Genomic DNA, 23,388 nt, shown 5'->3' with positions numbered 1-23,388 from the left:
GGGATTGCATCTGGGTTTGGATGGGGTTCTTTTAACTTTCTTTGTAACTTGAACACTTAGCACGGTGTCTGTGTGTCTGTGTGTGTGGGGGCGTACTAGCTGACCCAGTACTATATCTGCAGTACTGTGGGTTCTACAAGTTCGTTACAGGCTTTTTCTCTGAGCATAATAAATGTTTGAGATGTTTTGTTGATTGAATGATTACTTTAGAATAGTATAGTTGCTGTTATGGATAATTAGACTAATTAATAATACTCTGAATCTTTTCTTCTTTAAAGGTATTTTTCCAATTTTCACAAGAGGCTAAGCTAGTGTATGTAACCATTCAATTTCATAAATGCAGAACATGAGTTGAGAGGCTTTACTGAGAGTTAAAACAGCACTGGTCTGAGAATCAGAAACTCATCCACTCTAACTGTGGCATGGCTGCACTCTAGTTTTATGACCTTAGGCAAATCTAGCAATTTCTCTGGCCCTCAGCTTCCTATTCTGTCAAACGAAGGTGATAGACAAGATGGTAGACTTCCACATCGAAAAGCTCAGCATTTGCAGAACACTCCAGGAAATTTCATCCCCAGGCAAATTCTTGCCAGTCATTTCTGTACTCACCTACAACACAGAGTTGTAATTATGCCAAAAATAAATATATTTTTTTTTCACAAAACAACCATCATGAAGAAAAGGGATATACATTTAGTTCTGTATGTAAGAAATACTACAATGGCCACATTAGTGGCATCAGAATGAATCATTTCTAGCCTCAAAAAGATGATTGTCAAATTTCTGAGGACTTGTAAAAAGAAAAATCTTTGTACTTTTAGGAAACTACATTCATTCAAACCTTTTTTGATGTACTCAACACTATATTCTGAAAGCATATTTACTTTTTATTACATAGCAAATATGTTGCATTGTCAAAATACAGAAGTTTCACATTGGATTCTTACCTTATGGCTATAAAGAAATACTGGAACTAAATTTCATAAAGTTTCTTAGGTAGAAACAACTGTATTTCTTATGAAACAGTTAAAAAATCAACATTACATTCCATTAGAAAAAATACATAATTCAGCTTACATAAATATACTTTCATATTTTACTTTACTTGGTCTCACTGTCCCTAAAAGGCCAGAACAAATTAGCTGCTTTACATTCTATACTACTTTTCCCTTGGACTTCAACTTCCTGTACACATAGAACTTTCACCCATATTAAGGCTCTGATCTTGTTTTGAAATTCCTCCAAACACCTTTTTTGTTACTACTGTCTGATGTGCTCACTAGCCTACTGTTCAGTTATACATCTACAAAACTGGACATTTTGATAAAACTGATTACTTTGATTCCCTCTTGTCTCTTCCATTTGTGACCAATTGGTTAATTTAGCTTAGCAGTAAATGACTATTGTTCTGGTCATTATAGAGGCAGGAAATTAAGCATGCAATAATATCCTTTATTGTGACTGTCTTCAGAATAGTGAGGATCCCCATACCTGAAGCAAACATTAGTGTCTTGACCACAACTTGAGATTCATTTAATTCGACAAATATTAATTGACCACTTACTATGGGTTCAACCAAGGAAAATGCAAAATGGGCATGAAACACATATTATGTAGAGTGCATAAATTACAACTTCAGTTTAATTTAAAATACGTGTGTCCACTGTTTCATTAACTACATAGTAATATAATTTTAAAATACCAAACTAAAATACTATTATAAAGTAACAAAAGTGGTGTGAGAAGGAAGGATCCCACACTGAATAGGATTTAGAGTTAGAAAGACCTGGATTCAAATCACTCACAGTGTCCCCAGACAACTATATAAAACTACAAACTGAAGAACAGTTTCTAATCTATACCATTATCATCATCAATGAAATGGGTATGAAACACATCCATTATGTAGTCTATATAAGTTACAATTACAGTTTAATTTATTTGTGCCCATTGTTTCATTAACTACATGTAAATATCAAGTGGAAATATTATGTTTAATACATTACAAAGTAGTACTCTGAATTAGGAAGACCTAGATTCAAATCACTCTCTGCGTCTCCAGTTTCCAATCTATAGCATTGTCAGGAAGGTCCTTACCAACAGTTTCCTATTATCAGTGAAATCATAGATATGAACCCAAAAAAGTTACAAACGATATACAAAGGCTGTTTCCACACAATACTGAAGAATCAGGAATACAGTCTGGCTGAATCTGTAATTTCAACGATAACAGAGAAATCCCAGATGAGGAAACTATCTACCAATGCATGTGTGCCCCTTCAGTGAAATTTACAGTCTCCAGAATTGCCTAAAGAACTCAGAGATTAAGTCAATCAATCGATAAACATTTATTACACACATACTATGTTCCAGGCACTGGGATAAGCATTAGTGACACAAAAAGAGGTAAAAGACTATCCCTGTCTTCAAGGAACTTACAATTTAATGGCTACTAATTCTGAGAATCTTAGGGCTTTGCTAAAGGTCACACAGCCAATATATATGAGAGTCAGGATATGAACCCTAATCTTCCTGGTCCCATAGCCAATGCTCTATCCATTATACTACTGTGCGTCTCTTCTGTACAATATTCAAGCAAGCAGTCAAATAAATCAAAATAATCACCAATGAATAGAAATAACCTAATGAGTATTTTACTGGAGCTACATATTGTGGGAAGGTGAGAGATGCTTGTATATAGGGTCTTCAGCTCTGAAACATATTCTTTTCAATCTGAAGAATTTAACTAAACTTTTATAAGTATGTAGATTTCTTTCCTGTCTGCCTTATCTAATTCTTAACAGATGAAATATGATAGGTCTGGAATTTTACTTTAGTTATTGATTTCACTCTATTGTCTTTGTATTTTACTCAACTTGATATGATGAACATATTTTATAAGCTCCCTAAATAAGCAAAAGGAGTATCCTGTATTCACATAAAGAAATTAATATTGGTTTAGACTTTGATGTGTGGAACCAGGAAAGACATAAGTTCATTACTAGCCCAGTCGGATGTGGTTTGATTATACAATCCTGATGAATAGAGGCCTAAGAAGAAAAAGAATATCACAATTCCTTCCAGGATCATGTGAAATGTAACAGCAGGATTTAACTTTGTAGTTAATACGTTAAAAGATTCAAACCTTGGAGATTCACTCTGAGGAAAAAATTTGGAAACATGAAATTTAAACAAGTCATACAGTGCCTTAAAAAGATAACAAAAGATAACAAAAACAATAGTTTGTGAGTAATGTTTTCACTTCATAGACAAACATTCAGAATATGCTATCAGGTTCTGAAAAAGCCAAATTATACGTAATTTATAAAAGTTAATCAAATTTACATTACATATAGAGATATACCAGTAAATGTTTAACAATCATCTCTCTGGGGGAAAAATTTGGGTTTAATTTGCATTAATATTTTCTTCACCACTTTCTTTAATCCAGAGACAATCAGGAAAATAAAAAATCAAGTCCTGATTTGTAGTATTTGCATTTTTTCTCCAAGGTGTAAAGGTTCACATTGAAAATTTAATGATCAGCTGAGCTGATAGGAGCCAGATCCAGTAGACCACTGAATTTATGTTAGAATTCTAATGTGTATGTAATTAAAAATAAAGCATTGATATTTTTAAGGTTTTAATTTAATTCTAGTATATACCTGTGAGTTTAAAAACAACATGGTTTTGCAAAACACAATAGAATAACTGATATGTATCTATAGGGCTTTGACATTTGAAAAACATGTTCATCACAAGTCCATGAGACCTGTGTAGCATAAGTATTCCTGTATTCATTTTACAGATGAAGAAAACGTAGGGCCTAGCCCAGTATCTAAGAGAGTCCAGATTCAAACCTAGGTTTTCTGATTCCAAGTCCAAAGTTCTTCCTACTCTGTATCCTACCAAATGTCTACTAACCAATTACTGGAGGTCTTCTTTCTTGTACCTGACCCTGTCCATATTACAGCCTCAACCCTACCTGGGATCTCCTTCTGCTGAAACAGTAAGGACAGATCTATCTATTAGGGCAGAGAGCTAACCTGAAAAAGAGCATTAACAAAATATTACTAGCCCCTCAAAACAGACCTGTCCAGTCAAAGGATACCACCTTCCCTATTGCTACCCTGAAAGCCCTCAGCAACAAACCCTGTCCAATCCAGAAATGCCTAGTAACCAATTTACCTTCAGACTAATTAAAACCTATACAGGCTTTGTTCTTTTGTTTCTTAGGGGAGTCTCCGTCACCTGTGCAGACAGGTCTCCCTTGTTAGAGAACTCAATAAATGCTCGTTGGCTCCTAAATTTCTGGTTCTGGTTCTGATTTGTTCCAGCACTGACAATTTTACCCACAGGCATGTGGAGGAATTTTTTTTTAAATATCAAAAATGTGCACAAGTGACAATTATTTGAATTAAATTTATTTAATTCAAATAATTATTTAAATTAATTTATTATTTAATGATTTAAATTAAATTTAAATTAAATTTTCTGAAGAGAAAAATCAACAAATTAATTTACTATAGAGTCCAAAATGTTAACGTATTCTGCTTTTAACAATGTGTCTTCTCAACCCAAAAATTATTTTGGCATTTTGTTGACATGGTTATATAGACACATAAAGTTAAAAATAAGGTTTATAAAGTGATATTGAGTATACTGCTTTTTTCCCAATAAACACCAGAACAAATGAAATTTTTAAATGTTCAGCATTCTGCTTTGTAAAACACATGCATACCAGTTTATTTTCAAGACGTGAACTGTATGAAAGAAGAGCATTGACTAGCAAAGTATTTTCTCATTGGGATTCCCTTATATAGTTCATCAACTCATCTATAATATGCAGGGGCAGAGGGAACAACTAATTCATATTTATCTTATTTAGATGAAGCATATTTTTGTTTAGATTTGGAAGACAAAAGAACTTTATATTTATGAATTACTAAGCAAAAAAAAAAAGTTAGTCAATAGCCCAATACTCCACTTATAATAAGAAACTGATTTTGAGCTCATTTAAGTACAAGTGTTTTAAACCTAAGATAGCTAAAACTAATGAAATAAAAATCTTGTGAAAGTGAATGTTGAAAACTAAAAATTAATTAATAAAAAACAAAAGATAGGTAATCAAACAAAGAAAATCCATGTGTAAAATTGTAAAGCCAAAAAAATTTTCTTTTACCTTCCTATTTTCTACAAATAGTATAACTACATTGAAACATCTATGAACAGCCAGTAGTAACTAAAATTTAAGTTAAGTAACTCTTAAAGGACATTGTCTTTTGCAATAAGTAGTTTTTAGTCAATACTATTTTACTTGACTCTTTTGTATATTTAACACGGGACATCCTAATTTAACTCCTTCCCCCTGCTTCCCCCCCACTCCTGATCAATCAGGCTAGGACACGGTCAATTCTTGATTAACCACACTAAGTCAAGGAAGCAGTTATTCAACTAATCCCAACTGTCATTTAAATTTTTATTTGGAATACATATTTTAGTTTCCATTTGGATATGTTTAATATTAAAGGAATTCATAACATTCCAAAATAAATAAGAAAGCCTGACATGGGACAGAGGTGTGTGGTAGGGGAGGTAGTGTTAAGGAGAAATTTTGGTAAGTAGCACACATTGAGGAGTTTGCTACAATATAATTCATGTATATTGGGCAATAGTAGGGAGAGAGAAGAAGCTATGGGCAGGTAGAAGAAAGGAGGCCTTTGAGTGAAGGAAAGTGAAGGAACCTTGCAAGTTCCATGGAGAGTCATTTGGGACAAAGTATTGGCTCCTATCAATCAGGTGGTATGAACCTAGCCAAACCATTTACCCAACTCTCAGTTTCCTTTCTAGTAAAATCTGACTATAACACATGCCCTGACTATCTCCTGGGATTATTGCGAGGGTCAAATAAAATAATGTATTTGTTATAGCTTTGAAAACATAAAACATTATGCAAACAAGAAACTGAGTGATTATTATTCCTAGGACAAATGGGCAAAGAACCATCCGGGCAGAAATCCAGCTCTTCTGACTCATCGCCTTTCTTTGGAATCTAATATTCTTGACAGCCTGAGCAGATTCAGTCTACCCTTTTCTGTACCATATTACTTTATGGTTCATGACTCTCTCTACAGGATGCAACTTTGTTATTGCTTTCTTCTTTGTCACTTTGGGCATCTATCCTGAGGATCTCTTCAATCTCACTGTTACTTCTGGGGTGGAAGACTGAGATAATTATAGCAGGAGCTGTTACTTTTTCACCAATTTTTACATAAAAGCTTCTAATCTGTCTTTTAGAATCGCAGAATATTTGATTCGAAAGGGCTTCAGAGATCCCTTCATCAATATCCCTACTGAGACATCAACTCTTTGCTTCAAGACCTCCAGTAGTGAGCAAATTATTGGTCAAATAAGTCATCATCATCATCATCATTAAGATATAGCTAATCCACAAAGAAATCAAAAGAAATCAAATATCCTACAGATTCAAACTTAGAAAGAAAGTCTTGACACATGGAACCATTAAAGTTAGTTATGTTTGTATTTGGCATTAATATGCAAGTTGACTACAATTTAAATTCCCTTCATTCCTCTGGACAGTTATAAAAGAAATCCTTTTATGCCACTTCTGAGAGAAAAGAGAAAAAAGTATACCAGCTTCCTTGAAATTCTTCAAAGTGAATGAGGGATGGACAGAATGAGGACAGTTTTAAGACTCAAGAGGGCTTCACGAATTCAGTGAGGCTCCTCAAAACATTCTGGAGTCTATTTTCTGAGTACAGTCAGTAAGCATTTCTGAGCAGCTGCACTGAAACTGCAATTCACTTGAACTATGAATGATGATATAGGTAATAATTACAATGTAGGCTTACACAGAATTTTTCATCAAAAGCTAAAATGTATTTGCAAAATCTGACAGATGCTTTCTGTGAAGGAAAAAAAAATCCCTATATTTCTACATCCTCATCACCTTAAGCTTCAGCAGCCTGTTTACTCATGTTAAATAGGTGATGCAATGAATAAAAAAAATTAGACTTGGAGTTAGGAGGTTAGGAGTTAGGAAGACCTGAGTTTGAATTCTGCCTCAGATCCATGTTCTGTGAGACCCTGAGCAAGTACCTTGAAATCCCTCAGGTTCAGACTCCTCACCTAAAAAGGGAATGATAACAACATTCATCTCCCAAGGTTTAGAGGAAGATTAATTGAGATAACATGCACAAAACACTTTGCAAGCCTTAAAGCACTAAATAAATTCTAATTATGAGGATGATATTTATTAATTATAACTCAACATCAACAGATATAATGCTATAGTCCCGCCTTGGTTTTAGAAGCATAATAGAAAGGTCTAAAAAGTCTTTAAGAGCTTTCCTTATATAAATTCTTATTTTCCTTATTTTATGTTACAGAATTAAAATTGAAAACTCAGTGTCTAAAATAGATGAAATATAAGTATATGTATGTGAATGTATATATGTTTGTGTATACACACACACACACACACACACACGGAGGTTTAGAAAGAGTATTAGTTAAAAAGACATTCTTCCTAAGAGGTTTAGAGCATACTATCACACAAATACATTCAGGGTCTACAGGGAGGCTTAGTACATGTGCAAAAATACAGAAGTATGATTGATCATGTATGGAGAACTCATGTGGCAAAGGGGCAACTTAATATTCTTAACCTTTTTTTCCCTTTGTAGAAATGTCATAAAGTTTTCCTTAGGTGTAGTTCTCTTGTGATATCTGAGGACTGGCCTTTAGAGAGTCCACAGTAGCTGTTCCTCTTACAAAAATGCCTTGAGGTCTATAAGACTTATACGCTTATAAGACAGAGCAGAGCTTAAGCTCATCCTCCTGTTGGACAGTTTCTCCCAGGAGGGAGAATTTCTTCTCTTCATGTCAGTCAAAGCTGACAAAGGTACCCAGAAGCTACTGACTTCTTAAAACCATGAGATTGCCTCCAAGCTTGGAAACATTCATCTCAAGATCCTTGTTCACATGCCTATTCTTAGGAAAAGGAAAACAAAGAGAAGAGATGGCCAAAGGTCCAAGGTTCAGGCATAGGCTCAACTAAGCAATACATGTGCCTTCTTCCACCTATGAGTGGTGTTGGAATGGATGACCTCTACAATTCCTTCCTGTTCTAAATCTATACCCCTATGACTGCACTACCCATAAATCCACTTCCTACTCTGGTTGGTTCTATTTTGTTGGACACAGCAATCGGTATCTGATAACTAAAGAACAACTGCTAATGGACGATGAATATGTTTTCATTTACTGATGTCATTTCTGAATTAAATAGCAATCATTTGGTAAATGTATCACTGTGAGACTTCAGCAGCCAAAGAGAATATGGAGTTGTCTTTTTTAAAGTCCTTAGGTCTTTGGTTTAAGGGATATTTTTTTTCTTTTCTACTTATGTGATTTTTATAAATCATAAAATTTGCATTTTTGTAAGAGGAACAGCTACTGTATTCAGCATTTACCATTTGAATAGTGAGTTATAAAGGAAAGACATGAGACTGGAACCAGAGAAATTGAGTTGTCCTGACTTGGTCACTATGTAGCTGTATGGGATGGGGTAAGATATAGATACCAGAGCTGTGATTTCCTTGGTACAGGCTCCCAGGTAAGGAAATTCTCCCTATAAATGGAGATCACCTCTTTCTTTGCAACTTATAGTCACGGAGAGTTGCCTAAATTGATGGTGCAAATTCAAATTGAAAAGGGTATCACTAAACTGCATGTAAGAATCCCTAAAGGCCAAATTTGTGTTGACTTAGAAAGCCACATATTATCTCTATTTTGCTGTATTTTCATTTATTTTGTTAAATATTTCCCATTTATATTTTTATCTGGTCCAACTGTCCCAGGGAATATTGGGTTGCAATGCTGTAGGCTGTGTTTTTAACATCTCTGGCTCATTGTACTCAGAGGTTACCTGACACAGCCATTTTGTGTTAGAGACCAAGATTGCAACTCAAGGCTTCCTAGTCTTGATAAGAGCTCTCTGTCCACAACACCTAGTATGACTTTAGACAAATATCTCAAACTCTCTTGGCCTCAGTTTCTGTACATGTAAAATGAGGAAAGTGGACAAGGTAACTTCTAAGGTTTCTAATCCCTAAAATCTACAATTTTATACAACCAGCTTTTTTTTCTTGACCATGGACAAAATGAGTATGTATAATCATCACAATTTTGGCAATCATTCACATCACTCCATAGGTCAGTTACCTTACAAATAAAAATATAATAACAATATCCATCATGAAGCCACTAAAGTACATTGCCAAAATATATGCAGCCCTAAAATTCTGAAAATGTAGAAGATAAGAATTCCTTATTGTGACTATAAAGGGGTGTGCTATAAGGCTTTGGCTAGTGACACTGAATACACAGTTCCAGAGGAGTTTAGCCCAAGGAAGTGATCTATTTTATTCTGTTCTACCTAATATACAACAAAGCTCACAACCCTCAGAATTTCTCTCTCATTGAAGAGTGAAAGCCAAGTAGAAAGTGTACCAAGTTATCTCCCCCATTATACTATAAGCTCCTTCACAGGAGGGATTATTTCTTTTTTTCTTTTTTTTGTATTCCCAGCACTTGACATTACAGGATCAGGAACATACTCAGCCACTGATTCTTGTTGACTGTCAAAAAAATGGGGTCATTTTACATCACCATCACAGATAAATAATGGAATCTTGAGCTGCATTCAAAGAGGCGTAGTTTTAAGAAATAAGGAGATCTCTTATCCACGGATAAGAAACCCAATAATCTGATCTCCAGTCAAACAACATCCAGAGTACTGTGTTCAGTTCTGGGTTCCATGATTTAAGGGGGTTATTGCTAAGATGAAGATTGTTCAGAGGAAGGAAACCTTCACTGCCATGTAGAAGAGGGACTAGACTTGTTCTCTTTAGCTCCAGAATCACTGCGTAGAAGCTGTAGACGGTCAAATTTAGTCTTGATGTCAGGAAAATTTTCCTAACAATCAGAGCTACGTATCTCAAAGGGAAATTGTCTACATTAGAAAAAAGTGAATTCCTCTCCAAAGAAAGTCTCAAAATGTACTCTAGGTCTCTACCAGCTCTAAAATTCTACGACTCGGTGAATTCAGCTTTATCACTAACTTGTAAGAAAGCATCAAACCTTCCCTTTATATAGAGACACCTGTATTTTACAGAAGCTATCGCTCCCAAATAAACAATATTCCCCATGGTTACAGTTTAAATTAGTGGCCTGAATGGAAAGCATTCTAAGTACATAAATCATCCTTCTCCACAGTAAGATTTATGTGTTCTTATACTTCACTATACTTCTCTAAATTCAGAAGAGACCTAAGGTAATGATTTTGTTCATTTGCGAATATCTAATAGGAAGATAATATAAAATCTTCCCGGTGATTCATAAGCATTTTAATTAACTGGTCTAAATGACTTGGGGGGAGGGAAGGAATTCAACCTAAAAAAGAGAGATCTAATCAAGAGTAAAGTATACAACTAATAAAGATCAATTTGAAAAGTCCCAAATTTCCTGTAACTATGGCCTAAGTCAGGGGTGACATTTTCTAACATTTCCTTTCCCAGCCCTATGCTAAATGCTTAATAAATTTAGAGGGAATTAGAATAACTGAAATATATTTCTTATGATTATGACTGGAAATGAATTGAATAGAATTCTTTAAAATGTACAATCTCCTCACTAGTAGTAATCTGGCCACCTTTGGGTGGTTGAATTTTCCTTTTCAGGCTGCCTGTATTATCATTTGGTTAATTACAACCTTAGCATGTTCAATCAAGAACATACAATACTCACAGTCCATAGATAGGGTTTGGACTCAAAAACCCTATGAACACACCTAGAGCCTCTTTTTTTAAATTTTTAAATCCAATGTCCTTTCTTATGCCTTACTTTTCTAGACCACTCAGCAAGATTTCATACTGTTAACCACTCCCTTCCCCTTAATATTCTATTTCCCTTGTGTTTTGATGAAACTGCTCTTTCACAGTTGTGTTCCTACCTTCCTAACAAATCATCCTGTTTCCTATGCTGGATCAACCCTCCATGTGAATGTGACCCAGGGCTCTGTATTGGGCCTTCTTCTTTTCTGTCTCTATACCTCCTTTTTTTGTAATCTTATAATTTTGTAATCTCATTAGCACCCATTCAACTATCATCTTTTAGCAGATGACTCTTAAATTTCATCTTACTTCTGAACTCAAATTCCAATATATTGAATTGTCCACCAGAAATCTCCCCTCTGATGCCCCACTGGTGTCCCAAACAAAATTCATTTTAAAACTTTAACCCATCCTTTTTTCTAAATTATCTATTTCCCATTTCTCTGCTCTCCCAAGAATCATGCTCAACTCTTCATTCTCATATATCCTTCTACAATCAGAAATATCAAGTCACTGGATTCAGATGGCTCTGGGGGAGAAGTGAGGCTGGTGACCTGCACAGCCCTCCCTCACTCAAAACAAAGTCAAGTGCAAATCATGTCATCATTTCTCTGATGGCATGGTCTTGTTTGGCAGCAAAGGACGAACACAATCAACAATCATCTGCCAAGGCTTGTTGATTCTATTTCTAAAACATCCTTCACATTCTGTTCCCCTGTATTTTTTCATATAATCTCCACCTTTATTCAGGTCCTCAACCTCTCTCTTCTTGACTGCTGCAATAGTCTTCTACAGCCATACTCTGTCTCCCTCCAATCCGTTGTCCATCCAGCAAATTGGTATTACTAAAGCACAGCAGAAACTTCAATGCCTCCCTGTTACCTCCAGAGAGGCAAATTTCTCTCCTTGGCATTTAAAGCCTTTAACCATCTGGCTCTAACCTGCCTTTCCAGGTCTAGAATATTCTCCCTCATTGTCACTGGTTTTTGAAACCCCTAACCTCCTGAATTCAAGTCCTGGCTTGGGTGCCTCCCCCCACAATAGTTCTTTCCTGATTCCTGCAGTTAAACTCCTTAACCTATGTAAAATTATTTTGTGATAATTTTGTAAATTTATTTTTAATTTATTTATCTGTATACATATTATTTTCCCTACTCTAAACAGAATGTAAGATCCTTGAAGGCAGAAAATATTTTGTATCCTCAATAGCCCTGGCAAAGTGGAATTGAAATGGGGCCTCAGATGCTTTCCAGCAGTGTGACCCTAGCAGATCACTGAATCTCTGCTTCAGTTTCCTCAACTGTGAATAGGTATAATAATAGCACCTACATCACAGGGTTATTGCGGGGATTACATGATATGATTTTTTTAAAGTGCTTAGCACAGTGCCTAACACAAAGTTTACTCCCTCTCTCACCAGCACATAGTACACACTCTGGCACATAGGTGGCTCTTAATTAATATATGATTAATTGAGCTGAAGCTCACGATCTTTCCTAGAGCTGACTTTGGGAAACCATAAGAGGGAGGAAAAGGGCTAAAAATGTGCCTATCTATCCCATCCTATGTTGTCAGTCTAAAGCTTAAGCCAAGAAGAAAGAGTTTCTTTCCCTTCTCACTAGATATCAGTGAGAGGCTTCTAATCAGTGAAAATTACCAAACTTTTCTAGAGAAAATCATAAAAACATACTGAGTAGATCCACTAAAATTTTATGCTACTTAATTTAGCTCTTTTCTCTTGCCTACAGCTAGTCTCGAATACCCTTGATTTTTATCCATCCTTTCAACTGCAATCAACCAAATACAGTCCCCTTTTACCCCTCAATTAGACTATTGAAATAAGACTAATGGACCTTCATGTATTCAATCTATATACTCTCCAACACATCCTTCACACTGATGTCTTCAGCATCATGTTAATGTACTATTTTTATTACATCACTTGCTCAGACCCTTTTAGGAGTTCCTCATTTTCTCCTAAATAGGGTCTTTGGCTTTCTGTATATTTCATTTTAGTGGTAAGGATAAATAAAGTTCCTTTTGGACTAAAAAAATACCTTGTAACCTTGGCATTCAAGAACTATCACAATCTTGGGACAACCAGCCTTCTAGACTTATCTTGCCCTATTGCCCTTGGAATACTCTGTGTCCCAGCCACACAAGAATATTCACTCCCCCATTCACCTGCCCTCCATTGTCTCAAAGTTTTTGCTCAAATTGTCTCCCAGTACCTCTAATGGACTCTCTATGCTAACTTTGTATCACTTCCAATTATAGAAGTTAATTAATCATCCCTTGAACAATCAATAAATATTAAATAAATAAATATTTAAGCACCTACTATGTGCCAAACACTGTGCTACATGGTGGGAATACAAAATGAGGCAAATAGCAGTCTCTGTCTTCATGGAACTTACAATCTAATGATAGAGATAACCTGCAAAGAAACAGACATGAAGTCAGCTATATACTGGATAAATAAGAAAACAGTTAACAGAGGGAAGGCATTAGAATTAAAAGAGTTTGGGAAAGTCTTCCTTAAAGATGAGCTTTAAGTTGGGACTTAAAGGAAGCTAGGAAAGTCAGTAGGCAGAGTTTAAGAGATACCACTCCAAGCATGGAGTACAGCCAGAGACAATGCCCAGACATGGAAGATGGTAGAAGAGTAAGATCAGTGTCACTGGATGGAAAAGGTGCATGGCAAAGAGAATAAGGTATATGAAGACTTAGAAAGGCAGAGGGAACCAGTTCATAAAGGGCTTTCAATGCCAAACAGAGCATTTTACATTTGCTCCTAGAAGCAATAGGAAACCACTGGAGTTTATGGAGTAGAGGAAGTGACATGATCAGACCTGAACTTTAGGAAATCACTTTAGTGGCTGAATGGAGGATGGACTGGAGTAGGCAAAGACTTGAGGCAGGCTGATTCACCAGCAGGCTACAGCAGTAGCTACTGCTACAGCAGTAATCAAAGCATGAGGTAATGAGGGCTTATACCAGACTGGTGGCAATGACAGGGAAGAGAAGAGGGTATATTCAGGAAATATCACAAAAGTGAAACTGACAGTCCTTGATAACAGACTGGATATGGGGGGAGAGTGGCGAGAGAGTTAGGAGTTGAGGTTGTAAGCCTAAGGGACTAGGAGGATGGAATTGTCTTCTACAGTAATAGAGAAGGTTGAGAAGAGACTATTTAGGGGGAAATAAAATGAGTTTTAGACAAGTTAAATTTAAGATGTCTATTGGACGTCCAATTCAAGATTCTGAAAGGCAGCTAGAGATGTGAGATTAGAAGTCAGTGGAGAGGTTTGGGCAGGATAGGTAGATTTGAGAATCATCAGTGTAAGAATGGTAATATGAGAGCTAATGAGATCACCAAACGAAGTAGTATAGAAGGAGAAGAGAAAAAAGAACCCTGTGAGACACCTGGGACTCAGCAAAGGAGAGTGAGAAAAAACAGTCATATAGGTAGAAGGAGAACCAGGAGTGATATCCCAAAAGCCTGGAGAGAAGAGAATACCAAGGAGGAGTGGGGGATCAACAGTGTAAAGGCTGTCAATGTCAAGGAGAATGAAGATTGAGAAAAGGCCACTGAATCTGGCCACTGAAAAATTATTGTTAACTTTGGAGAGAGCAGTTTCACTGGAATGATGAAGTCAGAAGCTGGATCATAAAGGAGAGGAAAGAAACAGGAGGCACCTATTGGAGATGGTCTTTTCAAGTTTAGCTACAAAGAAAGACAGCTCAGGATGGGAGAGATGTGGGCACGTTTTAGGTAATAAGCAATGAGCCAGCATTAGAGAGAAAGTAATTGAAAAATATGTGATAGAGTAGGGATGATAGAGGGATGTCTGTTGGAGGAGACAGGATGAAATGAGATTATCTAAACAGGTAGAGATGTTAGCCTTAGCAAAGAATAAGGTCACTTCATCATCTGGAACAAATATGAAGGAGGAGATAGGGTTAGTAAGCATATGAGTGATATGAGATGGAGAAGATGGGAAAAGGGGTCACTCACGGCAAATGGTCCCAATAACATAATGCATAATATAAAATATAATAATGATATAACACATTCTACAATTATGCCATTAAACAAACTTAAAATCACCAGACTACGATCTGAAGGCTTCATTTTCTTCTCTGATGTGACAATTAGGCCATCTATACTTTTCAAATCCCATGGTAAACCTCCTGTTTCCCACAGTCTTTCAAAGCTACTGTCAGTGGCTCAGCATCACATCCACCAATATGCTCAATACCTGAGGACATAGTTCATTTGACCCTGATGATTTGAACTCATTAAGGATAGGATAACTAGGTATTCTCTTAAAAATCTTTGTATTTATTTGGGGTATTAAGTTTCTGTTAGCCAATTTTGTTCTGTCATTTCTATTCCAAACATCACTGGCAAGAAAATAGAAGCAAAATAAAAGCTAAGTAGCAATATCTGCTCTCTGTCGTCAGATATCACAACCTTTCCCCCACAGACCAACTGCTTATTTAATATTCACCTTTCCCCCATAAGTACTTACTGAAACTTCTCTCCTCTTTAAAAATCATCCTTAATAGGAGGCACCTCAATCAAGAAGTCTTTTCTCATCTTCTCAATTTTAAGTGATCTCTCCACCTTCCAACTTCTCATAATACTTTATTTTTATCTCTCCTTTGCATTTATATAATATGATCTTATGTTATATAACCTAGAATTACACTAACCTACACTAACCTTCTTGAGCTCTGGTTTTCATATGATATCTTTGTATCTTCGTCACTTACCACATTACTTTTTATAGGTTAGATGCTTAATGTTTTCTGAATTGAACTGAATTTTCCACTCCTCTCCCCACTCTCTGCCTAACACACGACAGAACGGACATGGACATTAGAGCTTAAATTCAAAGCTTAGCCAAACCTATTTCCTGGTCCCCAATTCCCATTTCAACCCCAAATTCATAGGTTCGCACAGAATATTTAAGGAATGTAGGAAACTAGCTTGTCATAATCTAATGCTGTGGTCGGCAAACATTTCACCACAGAAACCACGAAGGTAAAACGAAAGGCCCATGAATATCAAACTCAACCTGCTCCCACTTTCTCCTAGGGTAAAATATAATAAAAATTATGTGGAGTTTTTCTTGGCTTGGATAAATAACAATATATCATCACTATAGTCTTAAACTGTTCGTATTTTTGTTTTTGATTGCTGAAATAAGCCCAAAGTGGAAAAAAATAATACAGAAGGAGAAAAACATATGTTTCATGTGATATTATTTTGGACCCTCACGGAATTCTGCAAATGACCTGAGAATGATTTGGAAAACCACACCACTAAAATCTGCTAAATCATGAACTGTTTGTTACCTTACTAACCTTAAAGCACTAATAAAATCTGCAAAAGTAAAAGCATCTTACTAACATGGAAGAACTAATATCCTGGGGCATGTAAACTCCGTTGAGAAATTACAGACTTTTAAAACTTTTAACAACTGAGCTAATGGTCTCCCCCACACTGCTCAAATATTAATGATCAAAAAGAGTTGGCTATTTTAAAGGACAATCTGGTATTTTTCTGGTAGTGTATGACTAAGATCTAAAATTCCATACTTTCACAGGAGAATCATAGTGAGAAATAGGCTGCTGCTTTTTTTTAACCTGCCCCAAAATTGCAGGAATTCACTCAATTTACTTTGTGAAACCAGATCAACCCTTACTGGCATTGCAGTATCTTACACACTGGGGCCGGGGGGGGGGGGGGGAGGGAGACACAGGAGGCAATTTACTCTCAAGAAAAATGGTTAATCATGTAAACTTATGATCAGAAGGTCTCTTTCTATTTGAATTTGATTGATTTTTTCATCAAATTTCTTCCAATTTATTTTTATCCTATTTACAATGAAAATTCAGGTATATAAGATTTACTCAAGTTAAAGAATCAAAAACATATCCTAGTTGTCCAAGTGAAAAAATATATTTAAAAAAATATTGGCTCAGTGAGGGAAATGTTTGAGCTCAAGGGCAATTCAGTAAAAGAAATATGTAATTACCTAGTACTAAGCACACTGGAGAACAAATGGGGATCTGGGGAGCACGAGGGGAGGTATGAAAGAAAAGCTGCAGAGGAGAAGCAGTCACTTTGAGACAGTCTGAGAATGTTATCTGGATGTCTCACTGGATGAGAGATTCTCAAAGAACGTTATGCTAAGTTGTAGGTGAAAGAGGCATTTCAAATAAACCCAACCAAGATTTATTTCCCTTTCAACACTTTTTTTTCCTAAAAAAAAGACGAAAGAAGAAGTACTTGAAAAAGACCAAAAAAAGTCAATCTTTTAATCAAATCTTTCTTTGGATAGAGGCAGCTAGGTGGCACATTGGATAGAGTGATGAGTCAAGAAGACTCATCTTTGTGAGTTCAAATCTGATCTGAGACACTGATGAGCTGTGTGATCCTGGGCACATCACTTAACATCTAGAAAATGAGCCAGTGAAGGAAGTGTCAAGCCACTCTAGTATTTTTGCCAAGAAAATCCCAAATGGGAGCATGAAGAGTCAGAAATGACTGAACAACAAAAACAAAAACCTTTGGATATGTGACTTTGCAGCACTGATTCAAACATTAGGTCATGATGATTTTCACCATTTGTGTAAACTACACCATGTTTTTAGCATATGAAAGGCTTCCAAAAGCTTGAAATTATAGTCAACTTTTCAAAATTATTTTTTTCAATTGTAGGATAAGAGCCTTATAAAAAGTACTGTCACTTCATTTTGTTAACCCATACTTAATTCTGACAATGAAAAAACAAACCTCTCTCTAGCTAACTTGGCAAGCCATTACCCATGGCGCCCATTGTGGCCTGAATTGTTCTGGCTTCATGTCCCGTATTTCCTTCTACCAAGCTAATGAATCACAACTTCAGGACCTGAGAAATCACTGTTTCAATCTCAAGTATAACTGGATAAAGAGCTCTTAAAGTGGTTAAAATATGCACTTGTGTTTTAAAAGATAGATGCTGTCTCAAAGGGACGACTATTAAATTGGATAAAATATTGAGGTGAGTGAGAAATGAGTATGTAATTTTATTGTACTGGTTAAGCATTACAGCTTTATCATGTACTAGTAAATAAAGACTACATTCACAACCACGGTCAATATTTGATCACCAACAGCAAAAACTACAGGAAGGTCACTTTGTCAACTGGCACAAATTAAGAGTTCTATTTCCCCAGTCTCCCAATTTCTTAAGAGATCAAGAGGGCACATCAACACTTTATTTTTTGCTAAAAACAAAATATTTTAAGAAATAGCATCAACTTCCATCTGAATATAACCACTTGCCATCATCACTGAAAGCTTATCTATTAGCTCTGACCTCACTACCACCAGCTTCAAGAGTGTGGAAGTTGATGATACTGTAAGATTCATTTGGGTTCTCAACTGTTTGTTGTAAACTAGAACTTAGTCTTATTGCCAATTACCATTAATTTTTTCTATCACCTCAATAGTGGTTGCAATTGAAAATAATTTTCACATTTGTATAGTTAACTGCATGTTTCAAAAATATGTTCACTGCAAGACCAATGGTTGAAAATATTCAGGAAGACAACATTTTTCTGCGGTTATGATATTTAGCTACTCAAATACAATATGATAGTTTTCACTCTTAGCACATGCACACACATGCGTGAGCACACACACTCACACACACATACCGTTACAAGTCTTAGTGCAGTTATACTTAATGCTTAATGCTATAACCACACATTCAGAGAAGCTGTCAACTTCTTTCAGTTTAGTTGAGATAACAGCAAATCAATTCAAATTATTAAAAACAAACATTTAAATATTTTTAGATGTTTTAATGTGACATCCTATATATCACAAATGAAAATTCCAACCCCAAGTAAAAACAAATCAAGCTAGGTAAATACTTATCATTCTAAGATATATATATTTTTTAAAAAGAATTGCAAAATAGTATGAAAACCATGTAAAATTTGAACTCAAATGTTTAGGAAAACAGAATGAAATTTTAAACAAGCAATGATTCATCATTTCAATTCCTCATTGGTAACATCCCAAGATGGATTTAACAGCCTACTAGCAAAACTCCACATTCACTGGTATTGCCAAATATTACTGACATATGCTACAAAATCATCAGAATGCATTAATTTTTGAAAGCTGGACATATTTTTGGAAAAAAGTGAAATAACAGAGTAATAAGTACTATCTCAGTTTGGGAAAGAGTTAAGAAATATTTTTTTTTTCCAAATCTGGAAATTCTCCTTTAAAAGGCTATTGTTAAATACTATTAAGTATTACCTTTTTGAAATATTTTTTTTCTCTCATTCATAATATATCCAAAAATACTATCTAAAGATTTCAGGTTAAATATGCAGTTAAAGGCACCCACATTTTCAAGCATACAAAGGCAAAAACATAGGAAACTATTATGGAGCTCTTTCATGTGGGAGTGCATTTCTAAAATAAAAAGTATTATCACTCCAACAGATGTAAGTCTGCTAAATGATCAAGTCAGACTTGAAATTCTGTTTTGACAGTTTCACCAGAGATCCTGAGAAACACAAAGATGTTTAGTGATGAGCATGAAAATGAAGCAAAACCGATGTTGAAAGGACAATAAAGTTTGTGAAGATTTTCTTCTGCATATACATGTACATATATATATATACACATGTATATATAAATATATATATATACATATACACACATATATATATATCTTCTAGTATATGCTACATCTAAGGGCAAACCAGGTTACCCACGGACTGTAGTTAGCTTTTTCCATCATAGTGTAGTACTCAAGTTTAATACATTAATATATAATCATACATGGAACTGCCATTCTATTTTTAAAGTAAATTTCATAATGTGTGATAGTCTCCTAGAGGGTTGGAAACAGTTTGTTTTAATACAAAAGTCTTTTGGATTTCTACAATTCAATGAACTACATATATATTTTATATATGTGTGTGTATGATCTATATGTATATACATAGTTTCACATGTGTGTGTATATTGCTTCATATATGTATGCAAACATCTGAAACTGAAATCCAATTTTATACAAAAAAAAAATCTGGCACTTTCGTTTACATACTACAATCTGAATCCTGTAAGCCACATGTTGTTACATAAAGACTTTATTTTCTTTCATAGCAGATGATAAATCCTTAAGTGCATAGTTGTATGCCATTTCCAAGAAGATCAAAGAGTACAAAATACTATACTCAATGGACAAAATACATTTGTCACCCCAGGCACGTTATAGCATTCTGGGGTAAAGTTACAATTCCATATAGCTTTGTATGCAGTATTTTTCCTCATCCCTGAAAGCACAGGTTGATTTGTTTGTTTCTTTCAGAATTTTCTCTTTATACTGAGGTAATATGATTATTTACTTATTTTCCCCATTTTTTAAAGCTAATTCTACCAGAAAAGTGGAATTCAATTCAATTTTGTTTCCAGATGTAAGACAGACCACAAATGATGGTCAAACACAATTAAAAAACAGGTGTCTCTAGGATACACATATCTAACTAGAACACCACATCATATGTTGTGTTTGGGGGGGTGGGGGAGGAGTTGCAACTACAATGCTTTCAAAAATATTACAATCTGATTTAGATAAAAACCGGATATAAAAGAGGAATACAGGTGGGCATGATGTTTCTTTGTGAAAACAATAAAATGGCACATTTGCATTTCAGATTGCAACATCCTAGGCACTAGTTCTTTACTAACCCAAAGTTACATTGAAAACCATTATCACAAGGATACATTAGAAACTCAGTATCGCACAAGTTACAATACAATTAGTAAAAATAATAAAATGTTCCTTCTTTAAAAGAACACAATCCTCAGGATCCTTTCCATTGCTACAAGGCAGAACTTAGGGTCCAAAACTGTGCTTACCCGACGTTTGCCCAGTTTTGTTTTTATTATGAACAACACAGGCGAGGTTATTTTCATTGGAAATGGTCAGTCCTTCCTCTTAGCCTTCTCAAAAGGTACACAGAGATGTCAATTTACATGTATTGAAGAAGGCCAACTATTTTTTTTTTTTTTTTAGCAAAAATAGCCAAGCTCAAGCTCTTTCCAGATCATGATATGGCAAACGTCTGGACTGAGTCTGCGGAAACAAAGTAGGCGAAAACTAAAGAGGAAGGGGGTGGGGGGCGGGGATGGGAACGGGGGTTCCCTTATTTCCGACTGAGCAGTGCGACTCTGCCTGGCATCTGCAGAGGTTCCGAAAAACACATCCGTGAGTGTGTGTGTGTCTGTGTGTCTGTGTGTGCACCATACTAACCCAATAAACAAACAAATCCTTGCGGCAAGGGAGGGAGCATCCTCAGGCTTTCGGGGCATGAACCGAAACCCAGTCTACCTGTCACTGGTCTCCTAACTACAGCCCTCCAGCGCCGGCAAGAGATCTCCATGCACCGCCTGGATACCGGGCTCGGGGACTTGTGGGGTTCTGCTTCCCTTTTGTTTGTCACTATTATCCTTCTTTGGCCCTGAAGCTCGTTTGCTCACCCTCTCCCTTCCCCCGCAAAAAATAAAAGAACTCCCAAATGCCCCCCAGCCATCCTCCTTCCTCCCCCGCCCCCTACTCCACCATCCCCCGTCCCCGAGAGCCACTAGGTCCGAGAAGAGCGGCTTCCCCGGCAAGCCCCCACGCCAATAATCCCTCTCCCCAAGCGCTCGGATCCTTACATCAGCTGGAGGGGCGGCGGGTGGGCTTCTCTAGGGCCAGCGACTTGCAAATGGATGGATGGTGGCAGCGCTGGCCACCGGCGGTCCTCTCCGGCCGCTCGGGGCTCTCGCGCTCCGCGTGTGTATGCCTCTGTCTCTCGGGGTGTCTGTGTGCCTCTCTCTCTTTCTCCTCTCCCTCCCTCCCTCCCTCTCTCTCCTTGTTCTCTCCTCCCGGCTTAAGAGCCAAAGCTCTCTACTTGCAACCCAAACCTGCCCAGGCTACGGAGCATGCCCAGTCCGGCTGCTCCGAGCCACTTAGAGCGGGTGAGCAATGTGGGGATCCTCCCGCCGCCGCCGCTCCTCCTCCCGGGTTAGGGAACGTCGGGGCCAGGAGGAGCGGGAGTGGAGAAGGGAAGAGCTAGCCTCGGGGTGCCCAGCCCGTGCCGGACCCCAGGACCGAGCCCCAGGATGTCTGGGGGGCAGGGCGGGCTAGGGTGGGAGCAGGCGAGGGGGTGGGCGGGGCGCCCCGTCCGGGGAGCCGGCAGTCTACCGTGGATCGGTTTCTACTAGGTGGGGGGCGGGGAGCGTGTGTGTGTCTACTCTGTGTGTCTACTCTGTGTGTGTGTCTACTGTGTGTGTCTGCTCTGTGTGTGTGTGTCTACTGTGTGTGTCTGCTCTGTGTTGTCTACTCTGTGTCTACTGTGTCTGTTCTGTGTGTGTCTGCTCTGTGTTGTCTACTCTGTGTCTACTGTGTCTGTTCTGTGTGTGTCTGCTGTGTGTGTGTCTACTCTGTGTGTGTCCGCTGTGTGTGTCTACTCTGTGTGTCTGCTCTGTGTGTGCGTCTACTGTGTGTGTGTCTGCTCTGTGTGTGTGTGTGTGTCTACTCTGTGTGTCTACTGTGTGTGTGTCTGCTCTGTGTGTCTGCTCTGTGTGTCTACTCTGTGTGTGTGTATCTACTCTGTGTGTGTGTATCTACTCTGTGTCTAATCGTGTCTACTCTGTGTGCGTGTCTACCCTGTATGTGTGTCTACTCTCTGTGCCCAGGCTCTCCGCCCCGCTTCCCGCACCGCCCCCTCCTCGGCAGGTGTGCGTGTCTAGTCTGGGTCACTCCTAGGGAACCTCGAGCGGGCCTCGCCGGCGCTTCTCCTCTGCTGGGGATTGGCTACCCCGGGGAGTGCCGTCATCACCGTGGGAAGAGAGGCAGAGCGCCCCGAGGGGACGCAGGGGGGGCGGTGCGGTGCTGGGGGGGAGGGGGGGATGGATGGGAATCACGTGTAAACACATACAGCGGGGTGGGGACCGGCGCTGGAGGATGGCCAGAGGGATGGCTTCATGACAGCTCCAGATCACAGAATGCAACAGGGCTGGAGGGTCCCGACCGCAGTCCCCAGGACGCGAGCTGGTTGGGAAACCCCTACCCCGCTTAAGAACCATCAGCCCTCTCTGCACTTAGGGGTCACGATGGGTGGGAAGGGGGAGAGGATGGAGGGCACTGGACTGAAGCTCCCAACGCTCTGGAGATCGCCTTCGCCCCCGTATCCAGCCCCCACTTTCAGACCTCCTCCTTTCAGGCTTCATCCATGTGTGGAAGCTACACTTTCTCCGCCTCCTGGCTCCTCTCTCTCACTCCGCCACTACCCCGGTCCCTGCTCACTGCGCTCCTCCCTCCTCCGGCCACCGAACCCCGCGAAGTGGGACCTGCGCATTGTGGCTCCTTGGTGGCGCTCACAGCCGCACTGGGCATGCTCAATA

General features: G+C 37.8%; 1 protein-coding gene across 8 annotated transcripts in view; it reads right to left on the bottom strand.

Moving 5' to 3' along the window:
- PLCB4 (phospholipase C beta 4) overlaps positions 1-22,758 on the bottom strand; it is a 482,923-nt gene extending 460,165 nt beyond the window's left edge. For 4 of the 8 annotated variants that reach the window (XM_072634439.1, XM_072634436.1, XM_072634435.1 and 1 more), the window contains exon 1: positions 21,658-22,758. The gene's annotated coding sequence lies outside the window, so the exon portion shown is untranslated. The remainder of the gene's footprint in view (positions 1-21,657) is intronic. The other 4 variants (XM_072634437.1, XM_072634434.1, XM_072634445.1 and 1 more) reach the window with 1 other exon arrangement.
- Between the last annotated feature and the right edge of the window lie 630 nt (positions 22,759-23,388).

This window comes from Notamacropus eugenii, chromosome 1, assembly GCF_028372415.1.
Source record: "Notamacropus eugenii isolate mMacEug1 chromosome 1, mMacEug1.pri_v2, whole genome shotgun sequence".
Taxonomy (NCBI): domain Eukaryota; kingdom Metazoa; phylum Chordata; class Mammalia; order Diprotodontia; family Macropodidae; genus Notamacropus; species Notamacropus eugenii.
Note: the sequence above shows the minus strand (reverse complement) of the source record. Positions and strands in the feature narration are given on the sequence as shown.